Source organism: Paroedura picta, chromosome 8 (genome assembly GCF_049243985.1).
Source record: "Paroedura picta isolate Pp20150507F chromosome 8, Ppicta_v3.0, whole genome shotgun sequence".
In the NCBI taxonomy this organism is placed as follows: Eukaryota; Metazoa; Chordata; class Lepidosauria; order Squamata; family Gekkonidae; genus Paroedura; species Paroedura picta.
Genome location: NC_135376.1, coordinates 32,502,959 through 32,526,317, shown reverse-complemented (window position 1 = coordinate 32,526,317; position 23,359 = coordinate 32,502,959). Strand labels below are relative to the sequence as shown.

The following is a 23,359-nucleotide window of genomic DNA, read 5'->3' as shown; positions in this document are numbered from 1 at the left end:
CAGTTATTTCCCCTCGATTTTTGAGCAGATCCAGCAGATTTGATCCACATTTCTTATGATTAGACAGTGAATATATGATTGTAGCTTGATACCACTAACAGTTTCAGAATAAATGTATACCTTGTTACAGATTATAAGAAGCAATAGTATAAACAATTTATTAGGTGGGGGAGATTGGGGTTTTATTGTTATTTGTTGTTCAGCTGTGTATCGTATCTTAAACCATGGGAAAAGGCAGAATACAAATGTTTTGAAAATAAATAGATCAATAAATGGGCAGCACAAATTAAAGGCTATTGGATGAGAATGCCTTCCAAATATGACAGCGTGGTTTGGAATTTCAGCACCAAAAAATGGGCTCCTAACAGGGCTGGTCATTAGTTTTGAACTCTCAAAACAGGGACTTTTAAAAAGATAGTCATTGGGAGAATAATGTCGGGTTGCCAGATCTAAGTTGGGAAACCCCTGGAGATTTGGGGAAGGAGTCTGAGGAGGGCAGGAGCAGGAACTTCAGTGGGATACAGAGCCATAGTAACCACCATTCAACATATCTATTTTCTCTTTGCAGTCTGGAGGCATGCTGTAATTCCAGGAGATCTCTAGGTCCAATCCTTAGAATGATGAGATCTGAGTTGCCTCTATGCCTCATGGAGAGCACAGCACTGGGTTAACCATATAAGCTTTGCACATAAAAAGCAATAACAGTTACAAGCATTGTGAAATTTCTTTACTCAGCATTGTAGGGAAAGATTTTGCCAGAATGATTATGAGGAGACTTTAGAAACTGGCAATTCAAATGTATCCTGAGGCACAAAGCAGTTATAGTGGGATCTAAAATGAATATAACTTTTTATACTGGCTTCAAGGATGGAGACAGCTGTTATAGGCCTCTCTACCACAGTTTATTGAACTTTTAAAGACAGTGAGTGAACTGATCTAGTGAGCAGAATATTACTGGAATGGGTCCTTGCACACTTAGTTTCCCCAAAAGCTTCTTGGTCCTAGCTTGTGTAAAGAGAGAGACAGCACTGACAATAAAAAGCGGTAACACACACCAGGCACCCACATATATCACCTTACATCCCAGCCACAGTTCTATAGGATACAGTCCTATAGGCTTACCATGGGCTTCTTTGCAGTCAAATTACAGCAAATTGCATCAAGACTTTGGCACCTTTCCCCCAGGGCTCTTGAATAGTGCTCCAGGGCGAAACAATGGCAGATAGGCACTGGCATATTTTTTATAAGATCAATCATTTCTAAGAGTAGCTCATAAATAGGGATGGGCATGAGGAAAATATGGTTTGGTATAAAATGTGGGGCTTCAGTTGAAGCACATAGTAGCTAAGACCCTCTGCTCAACATGAGCAGAGAAATGGGGGGGCTCAGAGCCATGAATCTACCTGACAACCAAACCACAGCAGGGGCAGGAATTCACAATCAGGAGGATATAAAATGTGGGTCCTCAGCCTGGGCACCCATTAGCTAAGCCAATTGCTCAGTGTGAGCAGAGGATGACTTGGAGGCTTGAGTCCACCTAATACCCAAACCCCACCATCAGAGAGGTATCCACAATCTGGAATAAATGATTGTGCTCTACTTTTGAAAAGTTCCCTTCCTCTCTGTCTCACTGCCAACAGAGGACAGGCTGTGGAGTTGACCTGAGGGGGTAGCATTGTGTTCCCACAGAGCAGAATGGGAACTCTTATTATTGGGAGCCAGCAATGCCAGTTAAGCTTTGGAGGGGGCCCTATTGGTGTTTCCAAGGCTGTAGAATTCTTCCCCCCCCCCTCCGATTGCTTTTATATTTTGTAAACATTTTAATTGAGCGGAGAGAGTCTGTCTGGAAATGTATCCACTCACAAACCATCACAAACAGCTTGCATATTTGTGGAAAGTTTGTGCTGGTTGCCCTGCCATGAATTTCTCTTTGTGAACCACAAATCATGTGGTTCATGAGAAACCCATCCCTTCCCATCAGACTGTGCATAGAAATGGACATCAAAGATATGCGAAATGCATAAAACTGTTCCTATATTATTAATACCCAGGTGCATCCCTTGACAACTCTTGCAAAGCACCAGTATAAAATGTAGCAGTGTCTACCTTGCAACAACAAACAGAAGGGAAGGAGTAGAGAAGTCCAATCCAGAAGCCTGAATAAAAGTTTTTGAAGATCTGTCATCCCCACTCATTTCCCTCACCAAACCAACTTAGATGATTCTGGCTGAAACCATGGAAGCTTCTTTGATCTCAAGCCCCAATTGATCTAGATCATTCCAATTATGAAAAATAGTAACATATAAATGGGAAATTATTCCATTGGTTATCTTTGGCACACTTTAAGTTAACAACAGACGGGGGGAAATTCTGCATTTTATACACTGACCAGTAAAAAACCCCATTGTATCCTAAATACAATGGGCGCTAGGAGGCTGGGGGAGAGTAAAAGGTGGCTTACCGGCTGCATCGTCTTCTTGCTGGCGGCCATTTTCTGCATAGAGGCGGCCGGGCAGGGAGCTCCCTGGGCAGCGGGCTGGCGCGTCGGAGGCGGCGGCTTGATCGGCGGCGGAGGCAGCGTGTTGACGGCGGAGGCGAAGGCGGCGGCTTGAGCGGTGGCTTCGCGCCTCTGTCACATCAGGCCACCGGGCAGGGAGCCCCCGGCAGCCGCGTTTCGCGGCTCCCTGGGTAGCGGGCTGACGCGTCGGAGGCGGCGGCTTGAGCGGCGGAGGTGATCTTGACGGCGGAGGCGAAGGTGGCAGCTTGAGCGGTGGCTTGACGCGGCGAGAGGTGCTTCGCGCCTCTCGCCGCGTCAAGCCGCCGGGCAGGGAGCCCCCGGGAGTGTGTGGCGCGGCATCCGGGAGACAGGCCAAGTGTCCAACAGGGAGGAGCGCTTTGCGTGCCTCCCAATTGGACACTTGGCCCTGGAGTGCCACTCGGAGGAGCGAATCAGGAGCCGCTTCGCGGCTCCTGATTCGCTCCTCCGAGTTTTTATCCCGGACAGAGCCCGCCCTAACTCCTCCCACACAGCCCTTACTCTTTTATTTAGTCCGTGGCGCCCGCGGCACCACGGGTGGTTTAAAGATAAGTTGTTTGCAAGTATGTGTTTGGGCCCAATGAAATGAAAATCATATAGATTTCCTATATAATTTAATTAAAAGTCACTGTTGTGTATTATAAAGGTATGCTCAAGTTGTGGAGATGTCTGCAAGTATTTAGTTTGGAATCTGTAAAGGAGTAGCTGATTCCAAGTAGTAATCTGTATGTGAGATTTGGTGATAGAGTCTTGGGAGGGTGATTTTTGGGGAAGGAATATCAGTGGGGTATAATGCCATCAAATTTGCCTTCCAAAGCTCCCGGGGCAAGGATCCCTATTGTGGTGCCCACTGGCAAGTTTCTGACACCTACTAAGTATTTTTAGGAAGGAAAGGGTGGGGCTTGTACCCAGCAGAGCTTCTGATTGGCCATTAGAGATCTGATTCGTGCTGCAGCTATTTAAAACCATCGCTTTGGCACCAATTGCCACCACAGTACAAGGATCTTGACTGCATGACTGAAGGTTTAATTTGTATATATGCAAGAAAATATTTTAAACAATACGTACATTTTAAAAGGCATCCTGTTTAACACTGATCCTGCCTGAAATGTTGAAGAGTTCCAATTAAAATTATGCATAACTTCATTCCCTGATATTTTTTTGTTGTTTCCACCTTCTGTGCCAGTAATTTTATGGTTGCACCCAGCATCTTATGTCAGATTTCCAATGACTACCAGCTCAAAAAAGGTGGGGATTCCTGCTCTAGGGAAACTCATCTATGTTCTCTGGAAATCAGATATAATTCTGGGACATCTTGAGTCCCTGCCTGGATGTTGGCAAGCCCTTCTATAAAGGGCACACTCCTGAGACAGTCTAGCAAGCCATAGTAAAGTAGTGACTACTTCAAGTGTTTGCTTGGATTTCGTTTTTCATTGTAGCAAGAAATGCTTTGTCAGTATAGCCAAGGTGCAGAATATCCTCATGGGAGGTGGGAGAGGTCAGTGAATCTGTAATCTTAATTGTTGTTAATTTATTCAAGTCACGTTCCTAGCAATACATGCTGCTGATTTACATATTAGAGATGCATATTCTTTTCATCTCATTCTGGAGGGGGGTGTTTTCCCCATCTAATGACTTTTGTGAGTGAGGGGGAAGTTAGAAAGCTTTTAAATATTTATTATATGTCCTTGAAGTGAAGAGGAACAATGTGCCATAACCGATTCATGACGGAGAGATGAGCAGAGGTATTTGCCATTGCCTCCTTCCACAAGCAACGACATCTTTCTTGGTGCTCTCCCACCCAAGTACTGAGCAGGGCCAATCCTGTTTAGATGCCAGGTTCCAACAAGCTCAGGCCAAACTAGGCCATTTGGGCTACTAAGATGCAACTATCCCCAGTTCTCCAGCTGGAAGTGTAATGCTCGGTTACACTTATGAATTATATTCATCCCTTCGCACTGAATATTTTATTTCATTGTCGTCTGATGCCTTGGACATCTTTGTTAGTTCGAACAGTGGGAAACAACTAGATACCCATATTAGCCACCACCACCACCCCAATCTAAAATCCGGCAAAACGGGGCAGGCAAGAGCGTGTCCATTGGGGGAAAGGCTCCATTCTTGTGCTTTGGTATGAGGAGAGGGCATAACGCCTCGTGGGTTAGCAGCCTCCTCTTCTTTGCTTCCTTCCAGCTAAATTCTGCCTCCCACCCTTTCCGGACGGCGAAGGCCAAGTGGGAGAGCGCGCCGGCAACTCCCGGGCTGACGTGTCCTCAGCCGGGAACCTTCCGGGCGGGAGCTCCGTGCCCATGCGGAGCAGTCACTGCGTGGCACTCTCCTCCCCAGCCGGCAGTTTGGTTCGCTCGCAGAGCGGGCGGAGGTGGGAAAGGGAGGCAGAAAGAGCGAAAGCCTGGATCCTCCCAGCGCGTCCCTGCAGATGCGGCGACGAGACGGCAGGCGGCACTGTTGGCACCCTATGGGCGGCCAATGGCAGGCGCGGGCAGGCGGAGCTTGCGGGCGAGAGCCGGAGCCGGAGCCCGTCCAACTTGGTTCGCGCGCGGCGACGGCGACACACAAGCGAGGGAGAGCGAGAGCCCGCGAGGGAAGGAAGCGGAGCGCAGCGGCTCTGGCTCTGCTGGGACCGCCGCTTGCGCGCCTGGCTCGGCTCGGCAGGAGGCGACGGGGCAGGTAGGAGCTGCGGCTCGGTCTGGCGGCGGGACGCCTCGTTGCGTGCGGACTCTGCTTGCCCAGCGAGCCCCTTTCGGCTCTTCCTCCTGCCTCATCCCTGCCCCGGCGCCGAGCCGGGGTAGGCGTCCCCGCACAGTCCGGTCTTCCGGGCGGGAGGGGTGGGAGAGCAGGCGCCTTCGCATCTCCGTAGGCTCGTGCCCCGCTTGGCGACTTGCCGCCGGGATGCTTGCCGGGCGTTGTGTCTCCCGTAGCCAACTGTGGCTGCTCTGTAGCCTTTGGGGGGTCCTTTCTGAAACAAGAATCGCCCCGCTCCTCTGTTCCCTTCTCCAGCCCTCTGCACTTTTAGGGACCCTGCCCTTCAGTGTCGTCTTCTCTTCTGCGCCCTGCCGAATTTCCTTGCTCTACAGGTAGGGGGGATGGGGGAGAGACCAGGGCAAAGAGCCATTGGGTATAAACAATGCAGTCCTAAGCAAAGTTTACTCCCACCTCAGGCCATTGAGGGTGCGACCCTGCTACATCCCAAACCACTCTTCTTTCTGTTTTATATGAAAGGTGCCTGCTCTTTTGTGTGTGCTGCCCCTCCTAGGTAACCTTTTCGCTTATCTTCCGTTGCCCTAATCTTTCTCCTACAGTTAACTAACATATGTGGCAACCCCCTTTCTTTCCCTCCCCATTTCTAATTGAGCAGTTTCCTGACCACACTGCTGTGGATGGTTTGGGCACCTTGTCCTTGGAAGGTATCCACAGGTGCTTGCTCTCAAAGCTGCTTGCCAAATCTCTACCAAATCATATCATCCCATAATGATGCCATGACCTTGGTAACTGTGTGGGTTTTGTGGCATGGCGTTGCATCCAGTTCGTTGATGGTGGGCTCACTCTCTGGCTGGGAGAGGATTAGGTGGGACTGCTGTGAGAGAAGGGAGAAAGGATGCTTGAGTCTCCCAGTTGAGACCCTCCTTTCTCCTGCGTGTGTGTTCTTGGGCAGCTCAGCTTTAACTGTGCTTTGCTGGACAGGACTGAAAAAAAGGATCTGTTTCTCTCACCTGGATGATTGCTTTTTCCTGTTCTCTTGAGCTGGCAGCTTGGTGAGCAATAGCTGTGACCATCTGGTACATATCCCTTGCTCTGTGTGTGTGTATGTGTGTGGGGGAATTCATGAAAGTGAAGACATTTCTACAGCTGAAATCCTGCTAGAATGGTAATGATAATTGGAAATAACAAATTATAAGCGGTCAACAGTTTTTGCAAACCATACTTCCCCACAGGGAAAAAAAAAGGAAAACGAATACACAATTACTTCTTTACTCTTTTGTCACCACACAGAGTGTTCAGTTCATTTCTAAAGCCCAGCTAACACCTTTTTCTTTCCAGCTGCTTGTTCACGGCCTTCTGTGCCAATCAATTAGAAACTCCCCAAGACCCACATGCAACGTAATACTACTGGCAACAGATAACCAAAGGACTGGCATTCAGAAACCTTTGCCTGTGTTTAAACTTGGATTCTAGCAGTTTGCTTCAACTGAAGCTATATAGGTAGGCTTTCCTGTATCGATAGCTTTAAAGTGAGGGGGAAACAAACCCTGAGTGGAAGATGTATTTGCTTCATCTACAAAGACAAGTATCTACTTTAGTCCAAAGCTTTCTTTTGCCTTTCAAAATATTTATTATATATCTTCTATGGAAGAAATCAATGGGCTAAGTGGATGTAGTAATGAAGGACTGGAAAACGCATTGCAGTTTGCGTAATAATAAAATTATTATGATGTAAGTATACTTGAAATAACACACAGCTGAGAAGTTCTGAGAGTGGTCTGACCCCCATTGTGCTGAATAGTAAGGTAATAATAAGGTTTACAGAGGCATCTCAGCCTCTGTAGAAGGTGTCATGTGTTGCACAACTTTCCACATAAAATAGCCAATCCAGAAGTGGGTTGACTTAAGCCATTCCCCCAGTTTGTTCGTTTTCTACCTGTAGGAAGTTCTTGGGCATTTGCCAAAAATGCAATCCCTCACATATAACCTGAATGAGTATCCCAACCTACTCAACCACCTTAATATGTGTATTAGTATGGTTTAAATAAATGTGCAGCACAATTACTGCAGTAACATCTGGATGTGATACGGTGGACTGCAGCACATCAAACTGTAGGTATAGTGTGTTTTCTACTGTGGTAATTTTCTAATTGAGGGAAGGGTTGGTTTTTTTTAAAGTAGGAGAACATTAAAAAGTGTTACTCCCTGCCTGCAGTTGACAAAAGGTACAATATGTATCCATTCTTCTGGATGTATCAGGGGCCTTATAGATAGCTCTAATCCTGATGCCCTGACATCTATGAAAGGAGAATTAGAGCAAACGGAACTGGAAATGGGAGGGTATGATTGGGATGGAAGCAAAATCTTGTTAGTCTTAATCTTGTAAAGAAGATAACTATAAGTACTAACACAGAACATTAAGATCTCATGTATACTGTATCTTAATAGGTAAATGTAGTTTCTAATTTTCTGTGCATAGAATACTGTACTAATTCTGTAAGATGAAATATTCACACCTAGGTGCTAGCATGTTCCTGTGCATGAAGGTCTACAAATTACAGCTGAACTTGGTAGCCAGGTATTATTCTCTGCTTGTCAGCTATGAAAGCCAATCCCACCACAGTTTATAATTACAAAATAATTCCTTGGTGAGTAAAGCCTTATATTTTTATATTTATACCCCATCCCTAACAGCAATGTCACCTTGAGGCAGCATATAGAATAAAACCATAAAACAGTATATTCCATAAAATCCCATTAAAACAACAATAACATTAATCACAGTATCCCACAGTTATAAAATGGTGGTAAATGGTAATCTCCCCAATCCAGCTCTGCTGATTCCAACCAAGGACCAAAGTCCTGATCTTAATTATAACCCTGGGATGCTCAGATAGGGTGGGACACGCAGATCAGAACTCCAGTCAACCACTGGAGCCAGTTTGGTGTAGTGGTTAGGAGTGCGGATTTATAATCTCGCATGCCGGGTTCGATTCTGGACTTCCCCACATGCAGCCAGCTGGGTGACCTTGGGCTTGCCAGGTCACTGATAAAGCTGTTCTGATTGAGCAATGATATCAGGGCTCTCTCATCCTCACACACCTTACAGGGTGTCTGTTGTGGGGAGAGGAAAGGGAAGGCGACTATAAGCCGCTTTGAGCCTCCTTCATGTAGAGAAAAGTGGCATATAAGAACCAACTCTTCTTCTTCTTCACCCCTGGCCTCAACCAAATGCCTGGTGGAAGAGCTCCATCTTGCAGTCCCTTCAGAACCAAGATAGCTCCATTGGGGCCTTTAACTGTTCCAGGTGGATATCCCAGGGGCCTGGGACAACCAGCAGATTCCTACACACAGAGCGGAGAGCCCTGCAGGGGGCATAAGCAGATAAGCGGTCCCTCAGATAGGTAGGACCTAGGCCATGTATAGCCTTGAATGTTAAAACCAGAACCTTGAACTTGATCCGGAAGCAGACTGGTAGCCAGTGTAGTTGTCTCAACACTGGTTGAATGTGGGCCCTCCAAGGAGTCCTAGTAAGAATTCTGGCAGCTGCATTTTGTACCAGCTGAAGTTTCCAGCTCAAGGGTAGGCCTGTGTAGAGTGAGTTACAGAAGTTCAGTCTGGGAGTGACCATGGATCATTGTGGCCAAATGGTCCGAGGACAGATAGTCAAGCTAGTAGTCAAGTTTGGTGCAGATGGAAAAATGCCGCGCGAGCTACCTTCATGAACTTAGCCTCCATGGTAAGTGAGGCGTCAAAGATCACCCCCAAGTTCCTGGCGGTCAGTGCAGGTGTTATTTGCCCCCCATCCAGGCATGGGAGATGCACTGCTTGTTCCTGTCCCCTTCTACCCAGCCACAGGACCTTTGTCTTGGAGGGATTGAGTTTCAGACAACTTCCTGAGCCTTCCAGCCACTGCTTCCAAACAACTGGCAAATGTCTCCAGGGGGAGTCCGTCTGTCGATCAGGAGATAGAGCTGGGTGTCATCCGCATATTGGTTAGAACCCAACCCAAAACCCTGGACCAGCTGGGCTAGAGGGCGCATATAGATGTTGAAAAGTGTGGGGGAGAGTATCGCTCTCTGAGGTACCCCACAAGGAAGTGCCAAGGGATTCAACAACTCTTCTCCCACAGCCACCCTCTGACTCCAATTCTAGAAAAAGGAGGCTGTATTATATTGACTGTATGTGTGAGAAGGATTCTGCCCTACTGAGAAGAAATCTTAATAATGGCATATTGTGGCCTACCCTTGCCATCCCAGACAGTTGGTAGTTATGTTCTCCCAAACTGATAAAAGTCAGGGATAAAATAAGAGGAGAAAGTAAAATAAACAATTAGGGGTTGGGGGGAAATTCCTTTCATTCCAGGAAAACATAGGCTTGTCAGCTCCAGATTGGGAAATATCTGAAGATTTGGGGGATGGAGCCTGAGGAAGGTGGCTTTTAGAATGGGGAGAGACTTTAATAATGGGGTATAATGCCATAGATTCCATCTTTCTAAGGGGCCATTTTCTCCAGGTGAAATTTGGATGAGGTTGGATGTATTGCTATATTTTTGATGGGAACGCATGCTGGGACATTACCTTTCTGACTAACGACTGCAGTGTTATCCTAGAACTGGGAACAGAAAGTTATCTATGTAGCCTTTGGGCAGCCATTCTCTCTGTCTAATGTACCTCATGTAATAGAGGAGAGAAAAACCGTTCAACACATCTTCCACTGGAAAACTGGAATGAAGGTTTGTCAGGTAGATAAATCTCAAGTTTCCTTTTAGGATTATGTGTGGCAGCATTCCAGGCCAACGCAGCCAGCGCCGTGCCACAGGGGAGGGGAGGTGCAGGCGCTGGTGCATAACTCCGGAGCGCCTGCATGTGTGCACCGAATTACGCACCGGCACCCACGCCCCCCACCCCTACGGCACTGGCTGCGTCGGCCTGGAACTTCCGATTCAGATGCTGCTGCGTACAACCCTATAATTCCTTTAGTTAGATGGAAATCTTCCAGCTCACTCCACAGAGGGGACAAGATTGAAGAGGAAATAGAGTCCACCTAAAAGAAAAGACAGGAGCAAGGATGGGCTATATCTTAATTTAATAAAAAACAAGAAAACTTCACGGTTTTTCATAATTTTATGAAAGCTATAGTGAAAGTTAATATTTAAATTGATCTGAAGATAATTGTGGCTATTATTACCACAACAAAAGGCTAGCTTATAACCCAGGGGCCATCAGCCTTTTATAATTAAAATATCCCAAGCTATTAGCTTTGCCTCCTGTGTCTTACCAAGTTTTGTTCTGTCATAAAAACAAAACTAGAAAGAGCACCAGAAATGAAATTCTCATCAAAGCAGCCCAGAGAAATATCCTACGGAATATCATCTTTACTCAAAAGAAAAGCAGCACTAAATGGAAGATGAGTCCTATAGAAAATGTCATATACAAGAAGTTTTTTATGGCTGGACATGTGTGTAATTTGTACACAGATTTAAGTTTACTCCCTCCTTTGGGAGTAAGCCAAATAAAAACATTAAGCCTAGAGAATATCTCAGTGTTTTCCTGGGTGTTCTGTACAAGCTCTTCTATTGTATCTACCGAGCTGCTAGTGACCCCTGATCTATAGCCACAAAGTTTAAAAATTTAATTGTTGCTTTAAAAAGCTTAATTTGACTTAATCCTAATGCCAGTATATATGGAGATAATATAGAATGTCACTAGCTGAACAAATTAATTTATTTACCATCAAGTAATGTAAATATAACATTTAAATAAGCAATAACAAGAACTTCATGTACATGCATTTTTTTGTCATACAATAAAGCATATTCTGATGTGGAATGATAAATGAACTTTGAACCTCTAAGATACTACAAGAAATATGAAACTACTGGTCACCAAAGTGAAGTTTCTGGACATCATGACTTTGGTGTAAAATATAGGAATGGTTGTCTAATCATTGTGTTCTTGCATTCTAAAGAATCTAAAAAATAGTTATTTTGTTACATTGTTTTTGGTATCTTTAGCTATCTGTTCTACAGGAAAGGTAGTGCTGACTCCCCTTTAATATGCTAGAATCACTCAGATTTCATGATAAATTGTGGTTTATTAATCTGCTAAATGTAAGGAATGAATTTTGGTCTTTTTCCTTTTTTTGCTGCTTTCCAGCAGGAAAGACATTATCACTGTACTATCATTTATATGTGACCAGGTAGCGACAAGGGGTGGAATGATTCTTCAGACTGTGAATACATCTGTCACAGCAAACTACAATTAATACAAAATGTGATTAACAACCATCCCCAAGCCCTACTTTGAAATCCTGGTTTGGTAGTAAACAATCCTCCTTTTGTCAGACTTGGCTGTTTTGGATTGAGCTCTGATTTATCTTAATGTCTGGTGTGAACAGTGAATACAATTTCTGTTCTAAGAACAGGCTATTCTTGTATAATGGCTCTCCTGTATGATTAGGGTTATTTTATAAAATAGATCTAATTTCAAGTTACATAATGCTCAAAGAAGCAGATAAGAACACAGTAAGAAAAACCAGGTTGGATGATAACAAATATTCCTTCAACTTCTTTGTCTTTGCCCTTCATTAATATGTAATATATATAGTGACGGAAATCTAATTCATTCATTACTATTTTCTTATCAGTTTTCTTTTTAAGTACTAATATCTCCAAGTAATTTGGTGTTTCTCATATGGTGCTAGTATAGGATATCTATGGAGTTGCAAATTCTGTAGTGGAAAATCTTGGGAGCTTTTGAAGTAGAACTTGAAGAGGACAAGATTTAGGATAGCTGTTGTAAAGCATGATGTGGGTATTAAGATGTGTGAAATATTCACCTTAGGTTGAGATTGGGATTTAGTTTCTCACATGGGATTGGGTTGGAAGCTTCCTGTCTCTAAATCAGGAAGAATTCAGAGATTGCTTTCATCTAGAAGTCTCTGTTCAAATGCCTGAGTTCAGGTTCTCCTGTATGAAGCAAGTGGAGTTCAGGGTATGTATTTGTTCTACAGAAAACTGGAAAGGATTTTGGAGGTAAATCTTCTGTATTAAAGTCAGCATAGTGTTATGTTTTCCTGTTTTCATTAAACATGTAACCCTGCAGGCATGATATATTATTTCCCCTGTTTTATGCTCTAACTCTATCTGTAGTTATAAAGCTTTCCTGTTTGAGAGAGTGGTTCAAAGTCCTACTCCTGTGCCTTAGATTAGCGATCCCCAACCTGTGGGCCATGGACCACATGTGGTCCTTCGACTAATTGGAGGTGGGCCCCAAAGGACGCCTTCTTCCCCCCCCCCCAGCCCTTTACAACACATTTTATTGTTGTGGCGTGTCTGTATCTTATTTTGAAGGGATGTTTAAACATTACCATAGCGATCAGAGAGCGTTAGGGCAGTGGTTGAGAGTAGAAGAGTAAACTACCCCCCCACCAGGCCTCAGTAAAAGGCGTTGAGTGGTCCTCGGTGAGTGGTCCCCGGCGTTGAGTGGTCCCCGGTGATAAAAAGGTTGGGGACCACTGCCTTAGATCACACTGAACATGCTCAAACATGCACATACAGGAGAAGGGCTGAAGTAATTGGGAAAGAACTATCCTTTGTACTTGCTCAGAGTCAGCCTTTACTAGTATCCCCCAAGTCACTGATAATCTTGGGAGTCTGGATTTATAATTTAGGGTGGTGGCATGAAGAAAAGGAACACACTTTACTGGCATACCAGCAGGCATGTAAGTGTACATAGATACAGGGACCTCAGGATGGTATATGACTGAGGGAAGTCTGGATGGTATATGAGGAACCACAAGATGGTATACGGTCGATGCTCCAAAGTGGGTTTTTTTCTTGGGAAAATTGTTCTCTGAAGTCTGGGAATCTGAGATTCTGCAGATCTCTAAGCCCCACCTAGGGTTTGACAAATCTAAGTATTGTACAACTTGTTTATTTTAATAAGTGATGAGTAAGTAGTGATTGTAATTACTGTAGAGAGGGAAAGAAATCCATATCAGTCATTCACATCTTGGCAGCTGTATATTTAGGTCATCTTGCATTCATTATATAATGTGTTCATACTCTGTGCTTGAGATGCGATGTGCTGTATAAGCCCCTATGCTTATGATATATGCTTGATGATATAAGATGGTAATATTTTAAAAGATCAAGTAGCTTAGAATTAATACATATGGTAAATCTTATTTTCCTTTTTTCTTTATTGGTTGTTAGTTGCTTTTTAAAAAAATATTTTATCCCAGTAGAGTGGATAAACATTTTTATGCCTGGTATTCAGACATACCGCCTCTGAACATGGAGCTTATATTTAGCCACTGCTGGACTTGGAATGCCAACACGAATTGGTCTAATCTTTTAAAATGTTCTGACCTAGTGGATATCACCTCTTTTAATTGTGCAGCATGTGATGTACTTCTTCCAGGCTGTTCTGAACCTACTATCAATCAAGTTCACTATGGGTGAATGCTGGTAGTGAGGAAGAAAAAATTTCTCACTTTACTTTCTGGCATCTTTCATAAGTTTATAAGTCTCACTATATACCTAATCTAGCTTCATAAACCTTCGTAACTGTGTGACAGATAAAGAAGTACCTTTCCTTGGATCTTTTTGGAAAAACTGATATGCCAAAAATAAATGCAAGGTATAGTGTCTGGGTGGCAGGTTGACAAGGACAGAGACCTTGTCAAGAGGCAGCTGGCTGCATTGGATGATGGTGTGCACCCAAGAGTTCTCAAATAACTTTCTGGAGAGTTTGTGGAACTCTTGTCCATTAATTTTTAGGACTTGGAGGACTGGAGAGGTGCCACAAGACTGGAAGAGAGCAAATATTATCCCAATCTTCAAAGAAGGGAGGAGAATTGCAGGGAAGATAATGGGGCATATATTAAAGGTGGGAATCAGCAAACATATGGAGATTTAGGGACATCAGCATGGATTTGTCTCCAACAGGTCTCTCTAGACTTGGCTTCCTTCTTTGACCAAGTGACAGGCTTATTAGATCATGAAAACTCAGTGGATGTTGTTTACCTAGATTTTTCACAAGATTCTCCATGAGGTTTTGATGGGTGAGCTGGAGGATTGTAGACTGGATTTTTGGAACATTTGGTGGATAGGGAACTGGCTAGAAAACTGTACCCAAACAGTGGTTGTCAATGGTATTTCATCACAGTGGAGTAAGCAGTGGAGTGCCACAAGGCTCTGTACTTGATCTGGTACTTTTTGACATTTTTATCAATGATCTGGACGAGGGGGTAGAGGGACACCTCATTAAATTTGCAGATGACACCAAACTGGGAGGAGTAGTGAACACCCCAGAAGATACAGTTCATTGAGATCTGGACACGCTGGAAAAGTGGGCAAATGAGAACAAGATGCAATTCAATAAGGAGAAGTGTAGAGCTCTACATCTGGGTCACAAAAATGAAAAGCATGCATACTGGATAGGAGATACACTTCTGGGTAGCAGTCCGTGTGAACGTGATCTTGGGTTACTTGTTGTAAACTGTAAACTGAATATGAGCAGCGTGATGTGGCAGTAAAGAAGGCAAATGCAGACTTAGACTGTGTCAGCAGAGGCATCAAAATCACAAGATGTCATATATATCACATAGGTCAGACCTCACCTGAAGTACTGTGTGCAGTTCTGGAGGTCTCACTTTTAAAAAGATGTGGACAAAATTGAGAGGGTTCAGAGGAGAGCGATGAGAATGATCTGGGGCCCTATGAGGAATGGCTGAGGGGCTTGAGAATGTTCAGCCTGGAGAAGAGGAGGTTGGGAGGGGACATGATTGCTGTTTTTAAGTATTTGAAATGTTGCCAGAGGTGGGTAAGAAAAGGTTCCTGTTGGCAGCAGAGGCTAGGACCCACGGTCATGGGTTTAAACAATGTGAAGAACAATATTGGATAGATGTCAGGAAAAACTTGTTCACAGTCAGAGTAGTTCAGCAGTGGAATCAACTGCCTAAAGAGGTGGTGAGCTCCCCCTCACTAAGTCTTCAGGCAGCAGCTGGACACATATCCTGGATGCTTTAGGCTGATCCTGCATTGAGCAGGGGTTCAATTAGTTGGCCTGTACAGCCTCTTCCACCTCTATGATTCTCTGATATGAATATGGTCTGCAAGAGATTTGCTTTAAGTTAGTGCTATTTCATTTGTTCATAAATGATTTGGAATCAGGTGAGGAGGCCAGGTTTACAGATAAAGCCAAATTATTTAGAGTGCTGAAAAGTAAAGGAAATAACATGGGAGCAGTTTTCACAATTGCAGACAACTTTCTCCAATAGTAGAGATAGATTCAATAAAATTCCAAAGCTCTTTAGAGTATCTGTCAAAAAAAAAAAAAAGCGCTGAAAACCTCCATCTATCATAGGAAGTAAGACACTCAGTTGAAAAACTGGACAAAAAGAAATGTTTTGGCTTGGTGCCTAGGAGACAATACATCCTGTTCCCATATATGTGAACTTAGAAAATGACTAGAAAGGATGTTTTAATTCTTTCCAGTAAAATATGAACTGCTCCAGTGGACCTTTTTTTTTTTATCAGCCTATGAGCTAAACCACTGCTGTAGAGTTGTAAGACTTGAGACTTTGAATGAAGAAACGGATAAGAAAGAAGCCACCGTAAATTTGTCTAGTAGGTCTTCTCACAAACTTTCAGTAATGTTCCTATTATCACTGAGGTACCCATGAATAGTAAAGGTAAGCCACTTAGGAAAAAACCTCGTCTTCCACATTGTTATGTTGTTAGATGCGAAGTCGTGTCCGACCCATCGCGACCCCATGGACAATGATCCTCCAGGCCTTCCTGTCCTCTACCATTCCCCGGAGTCCATTTAAGTTTGCACTAACTGCTTGGGGGCTGGTACTCATTAATCTGTTGACAATTGTTGTTAGGTGCAAAGTTGTGTCCGACCCATCGCAACCCCATGGACAATGATCCTCCAGGCCTTCCTGTCCTCTACCATTCCCCGGAGTCCATTTAAGTTTGCACCTACTGCTTCAGTGACTCCATCCAGCCACCTCATTCTCTGTCGTCCCCTTCTTCTTTTGCCCTCGATCTCTCCCAGCATTAGGCTCTTCTCCAGGGAGTCCTTCCTTCTCATGAGGTGGCCAAAGTATTTCAGTTTCATCATCAGCATCTGGCCTTCTAAGGAGCAGTCAGGGCTGATCTCCTCTAGGACTGACCGGTTTGTTCGCCATGCAGTCCAAGGGACTCGCAAGAGGCTTCTCCAGCACCAGAGTTCAAAAGCCTCAATTCTTTGATGCTCGGCCTTCCTTATGCTCCAACTTTCACAGCCATACATTGCAACTGGGAGGACCATAGCCTGGGAAGACGCACTTTTGTTGGCAGGGTGATGTCTCTGCTTTTTAGGATGCTGTCTAGATTTGCCATAGCTTTCCTCACCAAGAGCAAGCGTCTTCTAATTTCTTTGCTGCAGTCCCCATCTGCAGTGATCTTGGAGCCCAGGAAAATAAAATCTGTCACTATCTCAATTTCTTCCCCATCTATTTGCCAGGAATTGAGAGGGCCGGATGCCATGATCTTCGTTTTCTTGATGTTGATTTTCAAGCCAACTTTTGCGCTCTCCTCCTTCACCCGCATCAACAGGCTCTTTATTTCCTCTTCACTTTCTGCCATTAGAGTGGTATCATCTTTATATCTGAGGTTGTTAATATTGCTCCCTGCAATCTTGATCCCAATTTGTGACTCCTCTAATTCCGCCTTTCTCATGATCCGCATACTAGTTAAATAGGCAAGGCGACAGTATACAGCCTAGCCGAACTCCTTTCTCAATTTTGAACCAATCAGTGATTCCATGTTCAGTTCTCACTGTTGCTTCTTGGCCTGCATATAAGTTTCTCAAGAGACAAATAAGATGCTCTGGTATTCCCATCTCTTAAAGAACTTGCCACAATTTGTTGTGCTCCACACAATCAAAGGCTTTAGCATAGTCAATGAAGCAGAAGTAGATGTTCTTCTGGAACTCCCTAGCTTTCTCCATGGTCCAGTGTATGTTGGCAATTTGATCTCTAGTTCCTCTGCCCCTTCGAAATCCTGCCTGTACTTCTGGAAGTTCTCGGTCCACATATTGCTGGAGCCTAGCTTGTAAAATTTTGAGCATAACTTTGCTAACATGAGAAATGACTGCTATGGTGCGGTAGTTTGAACATTCTTTGGCATTGCCCTTCTTTGGGATTGGAATATAAACTGACCTTTTCCAATCCTGTGGCCATTGTTGAGTTTTCAAAATTTGCTGGCATATTGAGTGTAGCACTTTTACTGCATCGTCTTTTAAGATTTTGAATAGTTCAACTGGAATGCTGTCACCACCACTAGCTTTATTGTTGCTCAGATGTCCTAAGGCCCATTTGACTTCACATTCTAGGATGTCTGGCTCCAGGTCAGTAACTACCCCATTGTGGTTATCAGGGATGTTAAGCTCGCTCATGTATAGTTCTTCTGTATAATTTTGCCATCTTTTAAAAATCTCTTCTGCTTCTGTGAGGTCCCTACCATTTTGGTCCCTTATCATACCCATCTTCCACATTAGATTTCTTTAAATTTCATTAAATGAACCATCTCAACCATCTCCTTGTTGCACCATACAGGAGAACAACCACTGACAAAGAATAGACTAGAATAGAATAGACCAGGTTTCCCTACTCAAAAACCCTTTCTAACTTTAATGGCTAAAGGAGCTCAACTGGCAACCAGCCAACACTAAAATGCCCCCATGAGATGCCTATCTGGTGTATTGGAACTCCTATCTCCAGACCAGCTTTGGTTTAGTTATAGTAATCAAGTCACATTTTATTACATGTAGCCATAGGCCATTAAAATATTAAAAGATTTAAAAGTATTTAAAACATTTCAGATAAGTAATAAAATAGTAAATAAGAGAATGTGCAATCACTGATAATAATAATTACTAATCACCATAAGAACATTGCTAGATTACATACATCTACTTATCCTACAATTATTCTAGTTATTTGTTCTCTGCAGAACCACTTTGGACCTTATTTTCTTTGCTACAGGGACACAAATGACATTCTGCTAGATATAGCAGTTGGGATCAACCCAAAGGGCTGGGTTTGTGGAAGTTTAGCAGTATTAGTAACTGTTGACTTAAAAGTTGATGTGCAAGTTTTAGAAAACTGTGGTTCCAACCAGTTCCAGACAATTTTAATTAAGGGTCTCTGTTGTGCAAATCTAGTGTGTATCAATGTATATATACCACTCAAGAGTTCCTTAGATCAGGCTAAGGAGAATCCTTGGGACTCCTTGGCTACTACAATGGAGTTTCTGACTTACCACTATCCAAAAGCCCAGTTTATTATTTATGGTAATTTTAATGTTCGATTAGGGTCTGGTTTAAGAGATGCAAGACCTGGCACCAATGCCCAAATTGCTCTCCATGCTACCCTTCTGGACTGTTTATCAAAGGATGTAACTATAGTATTGACAGCTATTCTGCATGCAATGGAGCTATGATGAATTGTATTCTCATGTCCTGATTAGTTTTAGAATGGAAAACTTGATTTAAATTTAAATCAGTCTATTTAAATAATTACTTAAATCAGTTCTGTCTCCTGAGAACAGACCTCAGAAAACCCAAGCATTGAAGCAGTTCTGGGTAGAAAAATTGGTTTATGGTCACATTCTGTCATATCAGGAAAAGTATAGTCTTAATACGGTTGCTTGTATAATATTCAGTAGCTTCTTGCCTACCTCTGATAATTTAGAGCACACTGTGCTTTGTGTCTATTTTTACTTGACATTCTTCTCTGTAACATGTGGGAGTGACCTTTAGATACTGTTAATGATTATTTAATAATGGCAAACTAGTCTCCCGCTTTTAAGTGCTATCACTGGCCTTTAATTTCCCCCCCCCCCCAAAAAAAAGCCTGCTCATCTATTTGCATTACTTTGTGTTTTTCTATTTTTTAGTAGATGTCTGCTTTTAAAACACAGGTTTTTACACAGCATGTTCAAGCTCTCTGACTTGGATGTTGATTATTTTGCAAATACCTAAATGGAAAGCTTAATGTTTTTATTTTGAAGATTTCAGGATGAGAGGAGGAGAAAAAATATTCAGTTATAGCAGCATCACTTCTAGTTGGCCAAGTGTAACGTGGAAACCATTTACTAATGCTGAAGTTGTTCACTCATAATCCTTGCTTGGTCTCTCAATTCTGCACCTAAAACTAATTTTTAAAGATATAACTACTTCCCAAGAAAATGTGTATGCAGATATGGAGTTACTAATGATATGTGTGGATGCATTACAGTTAAAGAAACATCTGTTTTTAATCTAGATGGGGACCACTGACTAGTACACCAGTAATGCTTCTGGAACAAGGGCATGGTAGGTGTGGCTCTGCACTTTTGTGCAGTTTTCAAGGGTCATCAATTTTAAAGTGGCTTTAGATGCTCCCCTCTCCATCTCGCCAGAAATGAGAACAGCTGAGAAGGCAAATAATAAACCAAAGATGGAAACATTTCCATGGGCGAGCTTTACCAATACACATGTATTACATATATAAAATCTTGCAGCCCAGTGACAAAGTGAACTTAATAGGATTGTGAAAAGTAGAGGAAGGATTTAATGTTTAAAGGGATGCTGCATTTAAGCTACATTGGCATAATTTTGTTCTTGTGGTTGTGGCCCTTTTTAAAATGGCCAAGGTACCAGTACTCCCTAAACAAGTCAGCAGAACTGGTGTTTTATAAGGGGGAGGGGAGAGAAAGGTTAGAATGGGATCTACTTGTCACACATGTTGTCACATATGTTGAGTCACTGAGACTTGTTCTTCCTTTTGATTTGAGTACCTGCAAACTAGATAGAACCAGATTAGTCAAAGCATGCTCACCAAGCATTTTCTGCTCAGTTCTTGGTGCGGGGGTGGGGGGGGGGAGTTGTGATAACTTACAGAAGTCATCTCTCTTGAGGTACTTCCTTCCCAGGCTTTAGATGTTATAGATCTAGACGTTACTAGAACTCCTAACTTTTTTTTTTACTTTGAAAAAAAAAGTTCTGCTTTTTGGTGTAGTGGTTATGATTGCGGACTTCTAATCTGGCATGCCAGGTTCGATTCTGCACTCCCTCACATGCAACCAGCTGGGTGACCTTGGGCTCGCCACGGCACTGATAAAGCTGTTCTGACCGAGCAGTGATATCAGGGCTCTCTCAGCCTCACCCACCCCACAGGGTGTCTGTTGTGGGGAGAGGAATGGGAAGGCCACTGTAAGCCGCTTTGAGACTCCTTCAGGTAGGGAAAAGCGGCATATAAGAACCAACTCTTCTTCTTATTATTATTATTAGCCATATACTAAAAATCTATGTTGTTCTTAAAACGACGGTTGACTTTACCTATCACTTCTTTACTTTTCGCATGTTGATGAATTATATGAGATACATGTAACAATCCATAACAGGCTACTCTGATCCTGTCAGATTGTGGGAGCTAAACAGGCCAGTATTTGGACAGGAGATGAACCAGGAATTACAAAGCTGTGATGGAGAGGCAGGCAATGACAAAACATCTCTTGCTTTGAAAACTCTATGAGGTCCCCGTAAGTCAACTATGACTTCATGGCACTTTAAATAAAAAATAAAAACCCTTCATGAGGTAGTGCTCCGTATAATCCAGTCTTTGTACAGAAAGTACCCAATATTCTGGCAAGTTATAGCCATGTAGAATGCAACATTTCTTGTCAGCTAACTGACATCCAGTGGGGTGTCAGTTAGCTGGGAACCAACTGCCCCAAGGAGCATATCACAGTGCCAGCAGCAGGCAGAGAAGTAGTGCTTGCATGGGCAGTTTAAGGCAGGCAGGCAGACTGACAAAATGAACTGCATTGGGCTGGAAGTCAAAGCACAATTGGCTTGGTAACATAGCCTCCCACCTGAGTGTCTTGTGAGGCTTCCCTGTGAGATAGGACACATGTTTAGGCAAGTGTTGACCAGTTTAAGGTTGATGGTTTCACTGGCCAATGAGGAAAAGTGTGAAAAGCTGAAAGCCAGGAGAAAATGTTAAGCTGTTCTCTCCCAAGACAGAGAACTCATGCGAAGAGATTAAGAGGAAGAAATTAACCCCTCTTGTCAGTGTTGTAAATAAGAGTTGGAACCTGGAAGAGTATAGCAGGTGGGGTGGGCATCTAGCACTCAAAAGATACTGAACAAAACACTGTTTAGGAAGTGCTTTTAAATATTTTGTCATCATATGCCTGTCTCCCCAGCTTTTTCTTTAAAAAGAATTCAAGTTCAGATTGATTTTTTAAAATGAAAAGTTGTTTGAAGACCTAAAAGCTTTTTAATTTGATACATTATAGTAAAGTATTTTGAATGTTAATAGATACGAGTTTAGGTTTCCTTCATCATGGAAATACTGTCTATACTGTAGCATCTCCCACATAAATGTATCTGAAATTCCCCTTATGCTTTAAATGTTAAGTCATCATCTACATCTGTCTTACAGATGTCAATTTTAACCGCCTTCAGATAATGGTAGAATAAGTGGGATTTCTTCCACAGCAATTTAGTTCCTTGATTTTCAGTGTAGTAACCTAAAAATGTGCAGAATAGTTGGAAGTTTTTTTAAAGAATAGACATTTGGACAGGTCTGTTAAAAAGCTTAGCATGAAAGTAACACTCCCTAGGAGGGTTGGGTGCTTTGGCACCGGAAGCGGCTGGTCTCTCCCAACGCAGCCAGCGTCGTGGGGGGGGGGAGGTGCGGGCACCCACCAGCATGCTGACGCCCGTACCTCCACTCCCCCTGTGGCATGGCACTGGCTGTCCCAGGAGAGACCAGCCGCTTCGGGCACTGAAGCATCCAACCCAGCACAGTGTTTTGGAAGAGTGCTGCAGTAAGAAGTGTGGTTTTTCAACTTGTGCCAGCATGGCCCATTATGCACGGCCGCCGAAACGGCGATTTCGGGTCACATGGAAAACGCGGAGGGGGAAGACGCAACGCATACCGGTTATACACGGGGCGGGGCGAGACGGCGGCAAAACCCAGAGTAACCGATTATGCACGCGCCGATCCGGGCGCCGCTTCTGGTTGCGCCCCGCTCACCCGGAAGCTGCGCTTTCTTCCGCGTTTCACTGACGCGGCTTTTTCGGCGGCATGCACCGAAGCTGCGGCCGGTTGCAGCCGGCTCTGTGCGTTATCGGTGATTTTAGTTGCCGCCATTCCACCCCGAATGTGCGCTAAAACCCCCGTGCATAATGGGTCCATAAGAGAAACTGCCAAGTTTTATTCCATATCCTAATTATTTTTTACTCACAGATAGAAGGAGAAAGATTGCTTAGATTTTCAAGTGTCATGCAGAATTGGCAAAATATATTAATTGTAAACCTTTTAAAATAAAAAGCATGCATTCTTCACCTGATTTTCTCAACATGAAACCAGTATTTGAGTTTTATCAAATATGTGATAGACCTTATGACAAATGCATCAGTGTGAACTTGCTGTTGATAGTATAAGCATTAGCTTTTTATGTTTCTGTAGTTTAAATGTGTAGAAGTAATGTTGATGTGAGCCAAATAAACAAAGACATCTGGAACCATGAGAAAAGGAAATAATATCTTCTTAGGGTAAGCTTGATTCTCCTCCATACTATGGTCACCACCCCACATAACTTTGGAACATGTAGGTTCTATGATTTTCAACCTAGTATTTTTGGGAGGTTGTCAGTATTGATCTCCCCTTTCTTTTGCACTAGCAAAAAAGATGGTCCACACAATACAACAGAAGCCATAACTTTACTTTGAAGCATTCAAAGTATCTGTAAGAAGCTGTTATTAAAAGTTGTATTGTCTACCTTAAAAGTATTGTGTTTCACAGAATAATGGATTTGGGTTTTGGTTTCTGATTTGCATTCAGTGCAGTGGTGGATATGCTATATCCAAGTAAGTTGTGTGAAATACAGAAAAGAATATATTTCAGCAATGATTTATATGTGTGTGGTCTTCAGGTAGTACTATGATATCTGTGTAGGTATAAAACATACATAATAAGTAGGAAATATTTATATCCCACTGTCTTCCCTAGGCAGGTTAGGTTGGAAGAATGTGACTCGCCCACGGTCATCCA

The 23,359-nt window shown here is 43.2% G+C and overlaps 1 protein-coding gene across 8 annotated transcripts in view; it reads left to right on the top strand.

Annotated features, from left to right (window-relative positions):
- Positions 1-5,025: 5,025 nt before the first annotated feature.
- PXYLP1 (2-phosphoxylose phosphatase 1) overlaps positions 5,026-23,359 on the top strand; it is a 103,414-nt gene continuing 85,080 nt past the window's right edge. For 2 of the 8 annotated variants that reach the window (XM_077348933.1, XM_077348931.1), the window contains exon 1: positions 21,036-21,216. The gene's annotated coding sequence lies outside the window, so the exon portion shown is untranslated. Of the gene's footprint in view, positions 5,225-6,595; positions 6,758-7,344; positions 7,370-21,035; positions 21,217-23,359 lie in introns of those variants that run through there. The other 6 variants (XM_077348930.1, XM_077348937.1, XM_077348927.1 and 3 more) reach the window with 6 other exon arrangements.